This window comes from Oncorhynchus gorbuscha, unplaced genomic scaffold (assembly GCF_021184085.1).
Source record: "Oncorhynchus gorbuscha isolate QuinsamMale2020 ecotype Even-year unplaced genomic scaffold, OgorEven_v1.0 Un_scaffold_554, whole genome shotgun sequence".
Classification (NCBI taxonomy): Eukaryota; Metazoa; Chordata; class Actinopteri; order Salmoniformes; family Salmonidae; genus Oncorhynchus; species Oncorhynchus gorbuscha.
In genome coordinates this window covers 510,281-527,780 of record NW_025745385.1, presented here as the reverse complement: position 1 = coordinate 527,780, position 17,500 = coordinate 510,281, and the positions used below count along the sequence as shown (strand labels likewise).

At 50.0% G+C, this 17,500-nt stretch overlaps 1 pseudogene; it reads left to right on the top strand.

The window, feature by feature from the left end:
• The first annotated feature begins 1,250 nt into the window (after positions 1-1,250).
• LOC124018658 lies at positions 1,251-14,536 on the top strand (annotated as a pseudogene).
• Positions 14,537-17,500: the final 2,964 nt, after the last annotated feature.

The window sequence follows — 17,500 nt, the reverse complement described above, 5'->3', positions numbered from 1 at the left end:
TGATGTTATACATCTGTACTGCTGCTCTGTGGGGGTTTGAGGCTGGGTGTCTGTAGAGCAACAACTGCTGATGTTATACATCTGTACTGCTGCTCTGTGGGGGTTTGAGGCTGGGTGTCTGTAGAGCAACAACTGCTGATGTTATACATCTGTACTGCTGCTCTGTGGGGGTTTGAGGCTGGGTGTCTGTAGAGCAACAACTGCTGATGTAAAAAGGGCTTTATAAAATAACGTTGATTGATTGATTAACTACTACTGCTACATTTAGGACTCTGATTACAGCCTTTGAGCAGCTCTAGTCTTCAGGCATCTCTGACTTTAGTTAGTGTGTTTATAGAGGGTTTATAGTGTGCTATGTGTTTATAAGGTAGCCTAGTGGTTAGAGTGTTGGACTAGTAACTGAAAGGTTGCAAGATCAAATCCCTGAGCTGACAAGGTAAAAAAAATCTGTCCTTCTGCCCCTAAACAAGGCAGTTAACCCACTGTTCCCCGGTAGGCTGTCATTGTAAATAAGAATTTGTTCTTCAACTGACTTGCCAAGTTAAATAAAGGATAAATCAAATAGAAATGGTGTTATAATTATGTTAAAATGTGTTTATAGCCATAATAGATCACAGACTATATATTTATTATACATGGTTAAAACCTTTCTATAGAGTTAGAGATAATAACGTGTGTGTGTGTGTGTGTGTGTGTGTGTGTGTGTGTGTGTGTGTGTGTGTGTGTGTGTGTGTGTGTGTGTGTGTGTGTGTGTGTGTGTGTGTGTGTGTGTGTGTGTGTGTGTGTGTGTGTGTGTGTGTGTGTGTGTGTGTGTGTGTGTGGTACATGTTGATATTTCTCTAAATGTGTTACATTTCTGAAGCTGTCAGGGGGAGGGAATGTGACAAGTCGGTTACACGGTTGACGTTCTGACTGTTTTCTCACGGGAAAAGCGCCCCAGAACCAAGGGGGCGTTTAGTGTGACTAGCTGTCGGGTCAGAACAGATGGAGAGCACAGGAATCTGCTTCGCTCATTGGTTTCCAGAATATAGACTTCAGGGCCCTCCAATCTAGTCCTATGTCTATTACTAATCGGCTATTTAGTATACAAACAAATAAAGCAGACGCTTCTTACACGTATGAGCTATATTATCTCAAAACCGTTTAATTAAGATACACATTGTAGGCAATTACACACGAGTTTATTGATCTGTATTACTCTAATATATCGGTGCAAGTGGTTACTGTTTCTCACCCCGCGGGGGCTGTGTGAAGGTGTTTTGAATTTGTGCGTGTGCATATTTGTGTGTGAGTGAGTGGATATTTACTGCTCTGCAACACGACGCTGATGTAGGCTATTTTCAGACCTGCGCGTGCTGCCGTACTAATATTTATAAGAGCTATCTGGATGTGGCGCCAAGAGAATCCGTGCATGTCCGCGTTAAGACGCACACACACACACATTCACACTGAGCGAGAGACGGAGAAGTTCGTCCGCTCGGGGCGTGGTTTGGAGCGTGTCACTCAAGCGGAGGAGTCAGCTGCTGGCACGAGTCTGGGCGGGGTGACGTGTGCGGAGCTGGAGCCCAGGCAGCAGCAGAAGTTCGTTATTAATGTCAGGACTTCCTCCTGTCTGTTAGTCACCAGTCTACTGCCGGAGGCTCCCAACGGTTTTACACGGATAATCCATCCTGTCGAAATGAAACTGAACTTTTACGGTACAAAACAGAACTGTTGATTCTGATGGACCCGTAACCTTCTTTCCAGAGACCACGATGTGAATAAATAGTCACTTGCAGGATTTATTGGTGGATTTTTGTGGTTACTGAAAGGCGGGACGTGGTCTGACCATACTGGGGCGGAGGAGCGGTTGGTCAACCATGCTGTGGCCAGGTTTAGCGCACTGGGTAGCGGCTGTGTTTCTCTGTAGGGTCGCCTCGGCGCAGTACACCAGCGACCAGTGCAGCTGGAGAGGAAGGTAGGCTATACGTTTATTATTGCATGTGTGTTATTCGACACGTTTTATTAACCCTTATAGGATGTAGACTATAAGCCTACAATCCTGTTGCCGAGTGGTTAAAGGAGTGTTGGGTAATAGTCTATGGCAGTGTTGCTAGGAACCAGTATAACAGGCTGATACAGTCAGTCCAACAACGGTAGATGTTATGGAAACCCTCGTTTCCTCCCTGCACTTCCAGATGTTGCGCAATAATGTCCTGAACAGCGAGACCACAGCATATGTGTAGGTGCAAACAGGTTGGATAGATTAAGTCTGATGCATTTCATATGTTTTTGCAATAAACGGGGGGAAGGGGGGGGTGAACCCCGGGGGGTGAACCCCTTGACACCCCCAGCCTCTGTGAGAGTGAGGGAGGGAGGGAGGGAGGGAGGGAGGGAGGGAGGGAGGGAGGGAGGGAGGGAGGGAGGGAGGGAGGGAGGGAGACGTCCTTCCTTATACAATGAGATTGTGTTTATACATGCGTTATGCAGTTTAGGCCTGATGGATTTGCATAGGGAACGTGTTTGTTTCTCCTGTCCTGTAGCCTATAGCGATGTGAGCTCCAATTGGCGGCGTGCCATAATATTCAAAGAAAACACGATAACATATTTTGAAATGTTCCAGTTCAATATACCAAATCTCCGTGCGTGCGCCAAAAGGAGAGCTTGGTTTGGGCGCTTGGACCGTGGAGCCACCAGAGGGAAAAGGAGAGCTTGGGTTGGGCGCTTGGACCGTGGAGCCGTCAGAGGGGACATAATAGGTTTTCAGCGCTACATCTCGTGTTGAGTTCATACCTTACCTTTCACATACTCATAAAAACTGTGTTCTAGGCTATTGTATATAGCATGGCACCCTCCAGATAGTGAGTGCGCAGCCACTCCTGTAATGTTGCCGCGCCGCGGTGCGGTTTTCATTTGAAGATATCAACTTCGAACACGTTTATCTTTTACTGATCTTAAAGTGTTTATCTTTTACTGATCTTAAAGTGTTTATCTTTTACTGATCTTAAAGTGTTTATCTTTTACTGATCTTAAAGTGTTTATCTTTTACTGATCTTAAAGTGTTTATCTTTTACTGATCTTAAAGTGTTTATCTTTTACTGATCTTAAAGTGTTTATCTTTTACTGATCTTAAAGTGCGCGCATCCCAGATAACCGACCACATCCTCCCTCCCCTGCGCTCCGGGTATTGGTCACATCGGGTCACAGTTTATAGAGAGAGAGAGACTCATGCTGTAATCAAGTTGCTCTTTAAACGACCTCTTAACTAAGTGATAAGGTATCATGCATAGGAAGTTAACTGTTAAATATGTTTGTTGTGTTCATGTTTATGACCAACAACATTGCTTCCTCAAACATCAAATATATTCATAACAAGTTTCCTAACCTCTTCTATCCCCCTCTACCCTCTCCTCCTCCCTCATCATCATAACCTCTCCTCCCTCATCATCATAACCTCTCCTCCCTCATCATCATAAACTCTCCTCCCTCATCATCATAACCTCTCCTCCCCCATCATCATAACCTCTCCCCCCTCATCATCATAACCTCTCCTCCCTCATCATCATAACCTCTCCTCCCTCATCATCATAACCTCATCATCATAACCTCCCTCCCTCATCATCATAACCTCTCCTCCCTCATCATCATAACCTCTCCTCCCCATCATCATAACCTCTCCTCCCCCATCATCATAACCTCTCCTCCCCCATCATCATAACCTCTCCTCCCCATCATCATAACCTCTCCTCCCCCATCATCCTAACCTCTCCTCCTCCCTCATCATCATAACCTCTCCTCCTCCTCATCATCATAACCTCTCCCCCTCCCTCATCATCATAACATCTCCTCCTCCCTCATCATCATAACCTCTCCTCCTCCTCATCATCATAACCTCTCCTCCCCCATCATCCTAACCTCTCCCCTCCCTCATCATCATAACCTCTCCTCCCTCATCATCATAACCTCTCCTCCCCCATCATCATAACCTCTCCTCCCCCATCATCCTAACCTCTCCCCCTCCCTCATCATCATAACCTCTCCCCCTCCCTCATCATCATAACCTCTCCTCCTCCCTCATCATCATAACCTCTCCTCCCCCATCATCCTAACCTCCCCCTCCCTCATCATCATAACCTCTCCTCCTCATCATCATAACCTCTCCTCCCCCATCATAAACCTCTCCTCCCCCATCATCCTAACCTCTCCCCCTCCCTCATCATCATAACCTCTCCCCCTCCCTCATCATCATAACCTCTCCTCCTCCCTCATCATCATAACCTCTCCTCCCCATCATCCTAACCTCTCCCCCTCCCTCATCATCATAACCTCTCCTCCTCCCCCATCATCATAACCTCTCTTCCCTCCTCATCATCATAACCTCTCCCCTCTCTCATCATCATAACCTCTCCCCCTCCCTCATCATCATAACCTCTCCCCCTCCCCCATCATCATAACCTCTCCTCCCTCCTCATCATCATAACCTCTCCCCTCCCTCATCATCATAACCTCTCCCCCTCCCTCATCATCATAACCTCTCCCCTCCCTCATCATCATAACCTCTCCCCCTCCCTCATCATCATAACCTCTCCTCCCTCATCATCATAACCTCCCCTCCCTCATCATCATAACCTCCCCTCCCTCATCATCATAACCTCTCCTCCCTCCTCATCATCATAACCTCTCCTCCTCCCTCTCTCCCTCTCTCCTCCTCCCTCTCTCCCTCTCTCCTCCTCCCTCTCTCCCTCTCTCCTCCTCCCTCTCTCCTCCTCCCTCTCTCCCTCTCACCTTCCCTCTCTCTCTCCCTCTCTCCTCTCCCAGTGGTCTGACCCATGAGTCTCACTCCCGTGATGTGGAGCAGGTATACCTGCGTTGCTCCCAGGGCAGTCTAGAGTGGCTCTATCCTACTGGGGCCCTCATCGTCAACCTGCGGCCCAACACGGAGCCCACGTCTGGGGCTTCCCCCGGCCTGCACGCCTGCATCAAGCCCCAGACAGACTCCCGCGGATCACACCTCTACCTGGAGAGAGCTGGACAGCTCCGCCTGCTGATGTCTGAGACAGAACAGGTAGATGGTCAGTCATTCAGTCAATCAGTCGGTCAGTCATTCAGTCGGTCGGTCATTCAGTCGGTCAGTCACGTTTATTCATAAATCCCTTTTTTACATCAGAAGTAGATATTTCACAGTAACCTGACTGATAACAGCACAGATATTTCACAGTAACCTGACTGATAACAGCACAGATATTTCACAGTAACCTGACTGATAACAGCACAGATATTTCACAGTAACCTGACTGATAACAGCACAGATATTTCACAGTAACCTGACTGAGAACAGCACAGATATTTCTAACCTGACTGAGAACAGCACAGATATTTCACAGTAACCTGACTGAGAACAGCACAGAGCAGGTTACATAGGCAGAAAACACATGCTTAAGTTTAACCACTGTAAATATAATTGTTGATATGTTCATAAAGTACTCATGTGAAAATGATTATCTCAGTGTCATCACACCAGTACGTATTTAATCATGTTTGTTATATTTCCAGGCGCATGGCAGGGTGCAGTGTTTCTCCCTGACAGAGGGGCGCTGTTCATAGAGGCAGTGGGCCAGCAGGACATCAGCAAGAGGATCACAGTGTTTCAGTATGAACTGGTGGCCAGCCACGGACCTGGAGCTCATCTGTACCCACACCTCAACACTGGACCTGGTAAGAGACCAAGACACACACACACCTCAACACTGGCACTGGTAAGAGACCAACACACACACACACACACACACACACACACACACACACACACACACACACACACACACACACACACACACACACACACACACACACACACACACACACACACACACACACACACACAACACTGGACCTGGTAAGAGACCAACACACACACACCTCAACACTGGACCTGGTAAGAGACCAACACACACACACCTCAACACTGGACCTGGTAAGAGACCAACACACACACACCTCAACACTGGACCTGGTAAGAGACCAACACACACACACACCTCAACACTGGCACTGGTAAGAGACCAACACACACACACACACACACCTCAACACTGGCACTGGTAAGAGACCAACACACACACACACACACACCTCAACACTGGCACTGGTAAGAGACCAACACACACACACACACCTCAACACTGGCACTGGTAAGAGACACACACACACACACACACACACACACACACACACACACACACACACACACACACACACACACACACACACACACACACACACACACACACACACACACACACACACACACACACACACACACACACACACACACACACACACACACACACACTCAACACTGGCACTGGTAAGAGACACACACACACACCTCAACACTGGCACTGGTAAGAGACACACACACACACCTCAACACTGGCACTGGTAAGAGACACACACACACACCTGAACACTGGACCTGGTAAGAGACCAACACACACACACACCTGAACACTGAACACTGGTAAGAGACCAACACACACACACACACACCTGAACACTGAACACTGGTAAGAGACCAACACACACACACACCTGAACACTGAACACTGGTAAGAGACCAACACACACACACACACACCTGAACACTGAACACTGGTAAGAGACCAACACACACACACACCTGAACACTGGACCTGGTAAGAGACCAACACACACACACACCTGAACACTGGACCTGGTAAGAGACCAACACACACACACACCTGAACACTGGACCTGGTAAGAGACCAACACACACACACACCTAAACACTGGACCTGGTAAGACACACATTCCATGGTAGAACCCAGGCGATAGAACCCGTTCCCCTGATCAAGGGCTGTACAAAGTAACATGACAGATGGACAGAGTCAGTGACAGAGTCCAGAGAGAGGAGGAAGAATGAACCACTGGTTCAACGGACCCCTAGACACATTTAATAGGTCTTGTGTTGGCTGAAGAAGGGGAGGCCGAGGTAGAAATGTGTGTGTGTGTGTGGGGGGGCAGGAGATGACAGGAGTTAAACAGGGTGTCTGTCTGTCTAGCCTAATAAAGCAGTCTAGCCCAGACCCACACATCCACAGCCCTGCTGTCACTCAAGAGACAGACCGGACCAGACACCCCCCTCCCTCTCTTACTGCTGTCCTCTATCCCCCTGTCTTCTCACCCGTCTCTCTCCTCTCTCTCCCATCTCCCTCCCTCCTCTCTCTCCCATCTCCCTCCCTCCTCTCTCTCCCATCTCCCTCCCTCCTCTCTCTCCCATCTCCCTCCCTCCTCTCTCTCCCATCTCCCTCCCTCCTCTCTCTCCCATCTCCCTCCCTCCTCTCTCTCCCATCTCCCTCCCTCCTCTCTCTCTCGTCTCCCTCTCTGACTTATAAATACAAGCAGGCTAATCAACAGGTCACACTGGGGTCAAGCCCAGGGGTCAGCCAATCATCATCCAGCTGTCAATCGGTGGTGTCTGCTGCAAGACAGGGAGAGGATATGATTGGTCAGATGGAGAATGGAGGGAGGGAGAGTTGGAGGGAGGGAGAACGGGAGAGAGAGAAAGGTTTGTATCTGCCTAGTACAGGTATGGAGGGAGGGTGAAAGAGAGAGAGAGATATGTTTTGTATCTGCCTAGTACAGGTATGGAGAGAGAGAAAGGTTTGTATCTGCCTAGTACAGGTATGGAGGGAGGGTGAAAGAGAGAGAGAGATATGTTTTGTATCTGCCTGGTACAGGTATGGAGGGAGGGTGAAAGAGAGAGAGATATGTTTTGTATCTGCCTGGTACAGGTATGGAGGGAGGGTGAAAGAGAGAGAGATATGTTTTGTATCTGCCTGGTACAGGTATGGAGGGAGGGTGAAAGAGAGAGAGATATGTTTTGTATCTGCCTAGTACAGGTATGTGTGCACCATAAAACCATTGACAGACAAAGAGAAAGACTGTGTGTGTTTAATAGTTGTTTTACTGGCAGACAGGGTCAAAGGTTACCACCCTGACTACCCTCTCCTACCTGTTGTTTCACTCTCTCTCTCTCTCTCTCACACACACACACACACACACACACACACACACACACACACACACACACACACACACACACACACACACACACACACACACACACACACACACACACACACACACACACACACACACACACACACACACACACACACACACACACACACACACACGAAAATCCTTAATCTTGTACCCTCCCCCATAGACATCCATCTCATCCCTCCCTCTCTCCCTCCTCATTCCTCCCTCCTCACCCCTCCCTCTCTCCCTTCTCACCCCTCCCTCTCTCCCTTCTCATCCCTCCCTCTCTCCCTTCTCATCCCTCCCTCTCTCCCTTCTCATCCCTCCCTCTCTCCCTCCTCACCCCTCCCTCTCTCCCTTCTCACCCCTCCCTCTCTCCCTTCTCACCCCTCCCTTTCTCCCTTCTCATCCCTCCCTCTCTCCCTTCTCACCCCTCCTTCTCATCCCTCCCTCTCTCTCCCTCCTCATCCCTCCCTCTCTCCCTTCTCATCCCTCCCTCTCTCTCTCCTTCCTCATCCCTCCCTCCTCACCCCTCCCTCTCTCCCTCCTCATTCCTCCCTCTCTCCCTCATTCCTCTCTCTCTTCCTCCTCATCCCTCATTCCTCCCCCTCTCTTGCCTCACCCCTCCCTCTCTACCCCAAATAGAGCTAGGGGGAACAACAAGGGGGTGAGAGAACCAGACATCCCCCTCTCACACCTCTCCCCTCTCTCAGGAAGTGAGGGATGGATTGGGGAGGGAAAGAAGTCTTCTTTATATCTGATGCTAGTGTTGTACATGACCGGTCAACCGTTTTAGAAAACCTACTAATTCAAGGGCTTTTCTTTATTTGTACTATTTTCTATATGGAATCATGCAGTAACCAAAAAAGTGTTAAACAAATCAAAATATATTTTATATTTGAGATTTTTAAAATAGCCACCCTTTGCCTTGATGACAGCTTTGCACACTCTTGGCATTCTCTCAATCAGCTTAATGAGTTAGTCACCTGGAATGCATTTCAATTAACAGGTGTGCCTTTTTAAAAGATCATTTCTCTCCTTCTTAGAGTATTTCAGAAGGAAACGTTGAGTTGTGACAGGGGAGGGGGGGGTTATACAGAATATAGCCCTATTTGGTAAAAGACCAAGTCCAAGGACAGCTCAAATAAGCAAAGAGAGACAACAGTCCATCATTACTTTAAGACATGAAGGTCAGTCAATTCGCTTTCAACGTTTCTTCAAGCGCAGTTGCAAAACCATCAAGCACTATGATGAAACTGGCTCTCATGAGGACCACCACAGGAAGGGAAGACCCAGAGTTACCTCTGCTGCAGAGGATAAGTTCATTAAAGTTTCCAGCCTCAGAAATTGCAGCCCAAATAAATGCTTCACAGAGTTCAGGTAACAGACACATCACAACATCAACTGTTCAGCGGAGACTACATGAATCAGGCCTTCATGGTTGAATTGCTGCAAAGAAACCACTACTAAAGGACCCCAATAAGAAGAAGAGACTTGCTTGGGCCAAGAAACACGAGCAATGGACATTAGACACCGGTGGAAATGTGTCCTTTGGTCTGGAGTCTAAATTGGAGATTTTTGGTTCCAACCTCCGTGTCTTTGTGAGACGCTGTGTGGATGTATGGATGATCTCTGTTTGTGTATTTCACACCGTAAAGCATGGAGGAGGAGGTGTTATGGTGTGGATGTATGGATGATCTCTGTTTGTGTATTTCACACCGTAAAGCATGGAGGAGGAGGTGTTATGGTGTGGATGTATGGATGATCTCTGTTTGTGTATTTCACACCGTAAAGCATGGAGGAGGAGGTGTTATGGTGTGGATGTATGGATGATCTCTGTTTGTGTATTTCACACCGTAAAGCATGGAGGAGGAGGTGTTATGGTGTGGCGGAATATTGCTGGTGACATTGTCTGAGATTAATTTAGAATTCAAGGCACACTTAACCAGCATGGCTACCACAGCATTCTGCAGCGTTACGCCATCCCATCTGGTTTGGGCTTAGTGGGACTATCATTTGTTTTCAACAGGTCAATGACCCAACAAACCTCCAGGCTATTTCATAGTTTTGACCCAACACACCTCCAGGCTATTTCATAGTTTTGATGTCTTCACTATTATTCTACAATGGAGAAAATAGTAAAAAATGGGGTGTGTGGTGGTGGTGTATGGTGGTGGGGTGTGTGGTGAATGGTGGTGGAGTGTGGTGGTGTATGGTGGTGGGGTGTGTGGTGGTGTATGGTGGTGGTGGTGTGTGTGGTGGGGTGTGGTGGGGTGTGGTGGTGAATGGTGGTGGAGTGTGGTGGTGTATGGTGTGTGGGGGTGTGTGGTGGTGTATGGTGGTGGTGGTGTGTGGTGAATGGTGGTGGAGTGTGGTGGTGTATGGTGGTGGGGTGTGTGGTGGGGTGTGTGGTGGTGTATGGTGGTGGTGGTGTGTGTGGTGGGGTGTGGTGGTGAATGGTGGTGGAGTGTGGTGGTGTATGGTGGTGGGGTGTGTGGTGGGGTGTGTGGTGGGGTGTGTGGTGGTGTATGGTGGTGGTGGTGTATGGTGGTGGGGTGTGTGGTGAATGGTGGTGGAGTGTGGTGGTGTATGGTGGTGGGGTGTGTGGTGGGGTGTGTGGTGGTGTATGGTGGTGGTGGTGTGTGTGGTGGGGTGTGGTGGTGAATGGTGGTGGAGTGTGGTGGTGTATGGTGTGTGGGGGTGTGTGGTGGTGTATGGTGGTGGTGTATGGTGTGTGGGGGTGTGTGGTGGTGGTGGTGTGTGGTGGTGTATGGTGGTGGAGTGTGGTGGTGTATGGTGTGTGGGGGTGTGTGGTGGTGTATGGTGGTGGTGGTGTGTGGTGGTGTATGGTGGTGGAGTGTGGTGGTGTATGGTGTGTGGGGGTGTGTGGTGGTGTATGGTGGTGGTGGTGTGTGTGGTGGGGTGTGTGGTGGTGGTGTATGGTGGTGGGGTGTGTGGTGAATGGTGGTGGAGTGTGGTGGTGTATGGTGTGTGGGGGTGTGTGGTGGTGTATGGTGGTGGTGGTGTGTGGTGGTGTATGGTGGTGGAGTGTGGTGGTGTATGGTGTGTGGGGGTGTGTGGTGGTGTATGGTGGTGGTGGTGTGTGTGGTGGGGTGTGTGGTGGTGGTGTATGGTGGTGGGGTGTGTGGTGAATGGTGGTGGAGTGTGGTGGTGTATGGTGGTGTATGGTGGTGGGGTGTGTGGTGAATGGTGGTGGAGTGTGGTGGTGTATGGTGGTGGGGTGTGTGGTGGGGTGTGTGGTGGTGTATGGTGGTGGGGTGTGGTGGTGTGTGGGGGTGTGTGTTGGAGTATGGTGGTGGTGTATGGTGGTGTGTGGTGGGGTATGGTGTATGGTGGTGTGTGGTGGAGTATGGTGGTGTGTGGTGGTGTATGGTGGTATATGGTGGTGGGGTGTGTATGGTGGGGTATGGTGGTGGGGTGTGTGGTGGTGTATGGTGGTGGTGTGTGGTGGGGTATGGTGGTGTATGGTGGTGGTGTATGGTGGTGGTGTGTGGTGGTGTGTGGTGGTGTATATGTGATGTGTCTCATGTCTCTCTCTCAGCCTCCTGTACACCCTGCACAGATGACCAGATCCTGATGGCGGTATGTACCAGCGACTTTGGTAAGCACACACACACAACACCACAACACACACACACAGGTTACGCACAACACCACAACACACAAAGGTTACGCACACACACACACAGGTTACGCACAACACCACAACAGACACAGGTTACGCACACCACCACAACACACACAGGTTACGCACACCACCACAACATACACAGGTTACGCACACCACCACAACACACACAGGTTACGCACACCACCACAACACACACAGGTTACGCACACCACCACAACACACACAGGTTACGCACAACAACACAACACACACAGGTTACGCACAACAACACAACACACACAGGTTACGCACAACACCAATACACACACACAGGTGACTATACACATCATAGACTCAGTACTGGTACCCTGTGTGTATAGTCATGTTATCATAGACTCAGTACTGGTACCCTGTGTGTATAGTCATGTTATCATAGACTCAGTACTGGTATCCTGTGTGTATAGTCATGTTATCATAGACTCAGTACTGGTACAACGTGTGTATCGCCAAGTTACTTGTGTTATTTTTCTGTTACTTTAAAATGTTTCTCTCTGCATTGTTGTGAAGGGCCCGTCAGTAAGCATTTCACTGTTAGTCTCCACCTGTTGTTTCCCAAGCCTGGGACAAATGTTATTTGATTTGATTTAGAACACAGTCACAAACAGCACCAGCTGTAAAGGACATGAACAACCCTTCTCATCACTCTCCCTCTCTCCTCCCCATATCTCTCTTCTCTCTCTCCTCCCCATATCTCTCTCCTCCCTCTCCCCCCTCTCCTCCCCATATCTCTCTCCCCCCTCTCCTCCCCATATTTCTCTCCTCCCTCTCCTCCCCATATCTCTCTCCCCCCTCTCCTCCCCATATCTCTCTCCTCCCTCTCCTCCCCATATCTCTCTCCTCCCCATATCTCTTTCCTCCCTCTCCCCCTCTCCTCTCCATATCTCTCTCCCCCTCTCCTCCCCATATCTCTCTCCTCCCTCTCCTCCCCATATTTCTCTCCTCCCTCTCCTCCCCATATCTCTCTCCCCCTCTCCTCCCCATATCTCTCTCCTCCCTCTCCTCCCCATATCTCTCTCCTCCCCATATCTCTTTCCTCCCTCTCCCCCTCTCCTCTCCATATCTCTCTCCCCCTCTCCTCCCCATATCTCTCTCCTCCCTCTCCTCCCCATATCTCTCTCCCCCTCTCCTCCCCATATCTCTCTCCCCCTCTCCTCCCAATATCTCTCTCCCCCTCTCCTCCCAATATCTCTCTCCTCCCTCTCCTCCCCATATCTCTCCTCCCTCTCCTCCCCATATCTCTCTCCTCTCTCTCCTCCCCATATCTCTCTCCTCCCTCTCCTCCCCATATCTCTCGTCCCTCTCCTCCCCATATCTCTCTCCTCCCTCTCCTCCCCATATCTCTCCTCCCTCTCCTCCCCATATCTCTCCTCCCTCTCCTCCCCATATATCTCTCTCCTCTCTCTCCTCCCCATATCTCTCTCCTCCCCATATCTCTCTCCTCCCTCTCCTCCCCATATCTCTCCTCCCTCTCCTCCCCATATCTCTCCTCCCTCTCCTCCCCATATCTCTCCTCCCTCTCCTCCCCATATCTCTCCTCCCTCTCCTCCCCATATATCTCTCTCCTCTCTCTCCTCCCCATATCTCTCTCCTCCCCATATCTATCTCTCTCCTCCCTCTCCTCCCCATATCTCTCCTCCCTCTCCTCCCCATATCTCTCTCCTCCCCATATCGCTCTCCTCCCTCTCCTCCCCATATCTCTCCTCCCTCTCCTCCCCATATATCTCTCTCCTCTCTCTCTCCTCCCCATATCTCTCTCCCTCCCTCTTTCTCTCCAGTGGGTCGTGGCAGTATCCGTGGCGTTGACACGCCCTCGTCATCAGACCACTCCTCCGTTGCCGTGACGCTAAGCCGCCTGTTCCATCAGAAGAGCGGAGTGTTCTCTTGGGACGGAGCCAGAGGAAAGGGGTGGTCCGGACGTCTGAACACGCCCCTGCGGTGCCGGCTGCAGCCGAGGGAGAAGGGGGACTTCCTGTTCACGGGGGCAGTGCGGTTCGGAGAGGCGTGGCTTGGCTGCTTTCCGCACTACCGCCACTTTCTGAAGCTCTACCGGACCGCCCTGGAGACAGGAAGTAACCCCTGTCACATGGACATGGACACAGCCTGAGGCACGCCCCTTCCGCCCAGGTGACAACCAATCAGGGAACAGGATTGGGAAACAAACTCTGCGAATCAGGGACATATCAGAGAGAGGGCTGGGTCGCTGGCTGGACTGACAGGGCCCTGATCCAATCAGAGGAGGGAGGTCGTAAAGGGGCGGAATCTTTGATATGCCTGAGAGGTGATTGGACGTGGTCCCAAGCCCTGCTAACCGATTGGCTGAAGCTCTTACAGTTGCCTAGCAGCAAGGATAGTTGGCCTGTGTCTGAACAGTTCTAAAGCCATCTGTCATCATAGAATGTCTTAAGACGCTGGTGTGTGTGTGTGTGTGTGTGTGTGTGTGTGTGTGTGTGTGTGTGTGTGTGTGTGTGTGTGTGTGTGTGTGTGTGTGTGTGTGTGTGTGTGTGTGTGTGTGTGTGTGTGTGTGTGTTGGAAATAGATGTAAATATGATCATTGTTGTAATGAAAGTTTGTTTTGTGAAAAGCTTTATGTTTACAGTTTAGAGGTTGTCTTCTGACCGAAGTGTATTATGGGTTCCTGCACAGTGTGTGTCTTAGCGTGTTCGTGTGTGTCTTAGCGTACTCTTGTGTGTGTTTGTGTGTGCGTGCTAGGGAGTGTGTGAACGTGTATGTACTAGCCTGTGAATGTGTGTGTGCGCTAGCATGTGTGGTTCTGCACTAGCTTGTGTGAAGGTGTGTGTGTGAAGGTGTGTATGTGTGTGTGTGAGTGTGTGTGTGAAGGTGTGTGTGTGTGAAGTTGTATGTGTGAAGTTGTGTGTGTGAACGTGTAGGTGTGTGTGTGTGTGTGAAGGTGTGTATGAGTGTGTGTGTGTGTGAAGGTGTGTGTGTGAAGGTGTGTGTGTGAAGGTGTGTGTGTGAATGTGTGTGTGTGTGTGTGTGTGTGTGTGTGTGTGTGTGTGTGTGTGTGTGTGTGTGTGTGTGTGTGTGTGTGTGTGTGTGTGTGTGTGTGTGTGTGTGTGTGTGTGTGTGTGTGTAGGTGTGTGTAGGTGTGTGTAGGTAGGTGTGTGTGTGTAGGTGTGTGTGTGAAGGTGTGTGTGTGAAGGTGTGTGTAGGTGTATGTGTGAAGGTGTGTGTAGGTGTGTGTGTGTGTGTGTGAAGGTGTGTGTGTGAAGGTGTGTGAACGTGTGTGTGTGAAGGTGTGTGTGTGTGAAGGTGTGTGTGTGTGTGTGAAGGTGTGTAGGTGTGTGCGTGAACGTGTGTGTGTGAAGGTGTGTGTGAAGGTGTGTGTGTGCGAAGGTGTGTGTGTGAAGGTGTGTAGGTGTGTGTGTGAAGGTGTGTGTGTGAACGTGTGTGTCTGTGACTGTGTTAAAGTACAATAGCACTCTGGCTCTCTGTTCTAGGGAATAAACTATCTTCCTGGAACAAGTCTCTACTTTACTGTGTCTAGATGTCTGCGTCACATTGGATTTATCGGCAGTGTTTATAAGGTACTGTTTTGAAGTATCCTCATGTGTGTGTGTGTGTGCGTGTGTGTCTGTGTCTGTGTCTGTGTGTGTGTGTGTGTGTGCGGGCGTGCGCGGGCGTGTGCGTGCGCGGGCGTGTGTGTGTGGGTGTGTGTGTGTGTGCGTGCGGGCGTGTGCGGGCGTGTGCTTGCGCGGGCGTGCGCGGGCGTGTGTGTGCGGGCGTGTGTGTGTGTGCGGGCGTGTGTGTGTGTGCGTGTGTGTGCGTGTGGGCGTGTGCGGGCGTGCGTGTGCGGGCGTGTGTGTGTGTGTGTGTGTGTGTGTGTGTGTGTGTGTGTGTGTGTGTGTGTGTGTGTGTGTGTGTGTGTGGGCGTGTGGGCGTGTGTGTGTGTCTGTGTGTGTGTGTCTGTGTGTGTGTGTCTGTGTGTGTGTGTGTGTGTACTATCACAGTAAAGGGGGAGAGAGTAGAGGCAGACTTTTATGATCCATTTTATTTATTTTCCGACACCTTCGGCCAAAACCACTTCAACAACCCCACTAGTGCGAGTGTGTGTGTGCATGTCTGTTACAGATTAATTCATTGTCCAATGTTCACAAATGTCCAATGAAAATGTGCATTTGGGCTATCCCCTCTGAAAGACACACACACAGGTTGGACTGATTGGTGGAGGAGGGGAAGGATGGAGGTAGAGAAGGAAAGATGGAAGGAGAGAAGGATGGAGGTAGAGAAGGAAAGATGGAAGGAGAGAAGGATGGAGGGAGAGAAGGAAAGATGGAAGGAGAGAAGGATGGAGGGAGAGAAGGAAAGATGGAAGGAGAGAAGGATGGAGGGAGAGAAGGAAAAATGGAGGGGGAGAGTGAAGGATGGAGGGAGAGAAGGAAAGATGGAAGGAGAGAAGGATGGAGGGAGAGAAGGAAAAATGGAGGGGGAGAGAGAAGGATGGAGGAAGAGAAGGATGGAGGGAGAGAAGGAAAGATGGAAGGAGAGAAGGATGGAGGGAGAGAAGGAAAGATGGAAGGAGAGAAGGATGGAGGGAGAGAAGGAAAGATGGAAGGAGAGAAGGATGGAGGGAGAGAAGGAAAAATGGAGGGGGAGAGAGAAGGATGGAGGGAGAGAAGGAAAGATGGAAGGAGAGAAGGATGGAGGGAGAGAAGGAAAAATGGAGGGGGAGAGAGAAGGATGGAGGGAGAGAAGGATGGAGGGAGAGAAGGAAAGATGGAAGGAGAGAAGGATGGAGGGAGAGAAGGAAAGATGGAAGGAGAGAAGGATGGAGGGAGAGAAGGAAAGATGGAAGGAGAGAAGGATGGAGGGAGAGAAGGAAAGATGGAAGGAGAGAAGGATGGAGGGAGAGAAGGAAAGATGGAAGGAGAGAAGGATGGAGGGAGAGAAGGAAAGATGGAAGGAGAGAAGGATGGAGGGAGAGAAGGAAAAATGGAGGGGGAGAGAGAAGGATGGAAAGATGGAGGTAGAGAAGGATGGAGGGAGAGAAGGAAAGATGGAGGGGGAGAGAGAAGGAAAGATGGAGGTAGAGAAGGATGGAGGGAGAGAAGGAAAGATGGAGGTAGAGAAGGATGGAGGGAGAGAAGGAAAGATGGAGGTAGAGAAGGATGGAGGGAGAGAAGAAAAGATGGAGGTAGAGAAGGATGGAGGGAGAGAAGGAAAGAGGGAGAGAAGGAGAGAAGGATGGAGGGAGGTAGAGAAGGATGGATGGAGGGAGAGAAGGATGGATGGAGGTAGAGAAGGATGGATGGAGGTAGAGAAGGATGGAGGGAGGTAGAGAAGGATGGATGGAGGTAGAGAAGGATGGAGGTAGAAGGATGGAGGGAGAGAAGGAAAGATGGAGGTAGAGAAGGATGGAGGTAGAGAAGGAAAGATGGAAAGATGGACGGAGAGAAGGATGGAGGCAGAGAAGGAAAAATGGTGGGAGAGAAGGATGGAGGTAGAGAAGGAAAGATGGAGGGAGAGAAGGAATGATGGAGGTAGAGAAGGAGAGAAGGATGGAGGGAGGTAGAGAAGGATGGATGGAGGGAGAGGAGGAAAGATGGAAGGAGAGAAGGATGGAGGGAGGTAGAGAAGGAAAGATGGAGGTAGAGAAGGATGAAGGGGGAGAAGGAAAGATGGAGGTAGAGAAGGATGGAGGGAGGTAGAGAAGGATGGAGGGGAGAAGGAAAGATGGAGGTAGAGAAGGATGGAGGGGAGAAGGAAAGATGGAGGTAGAGAAGGATGGAGGGGGAGAAGGAAAGA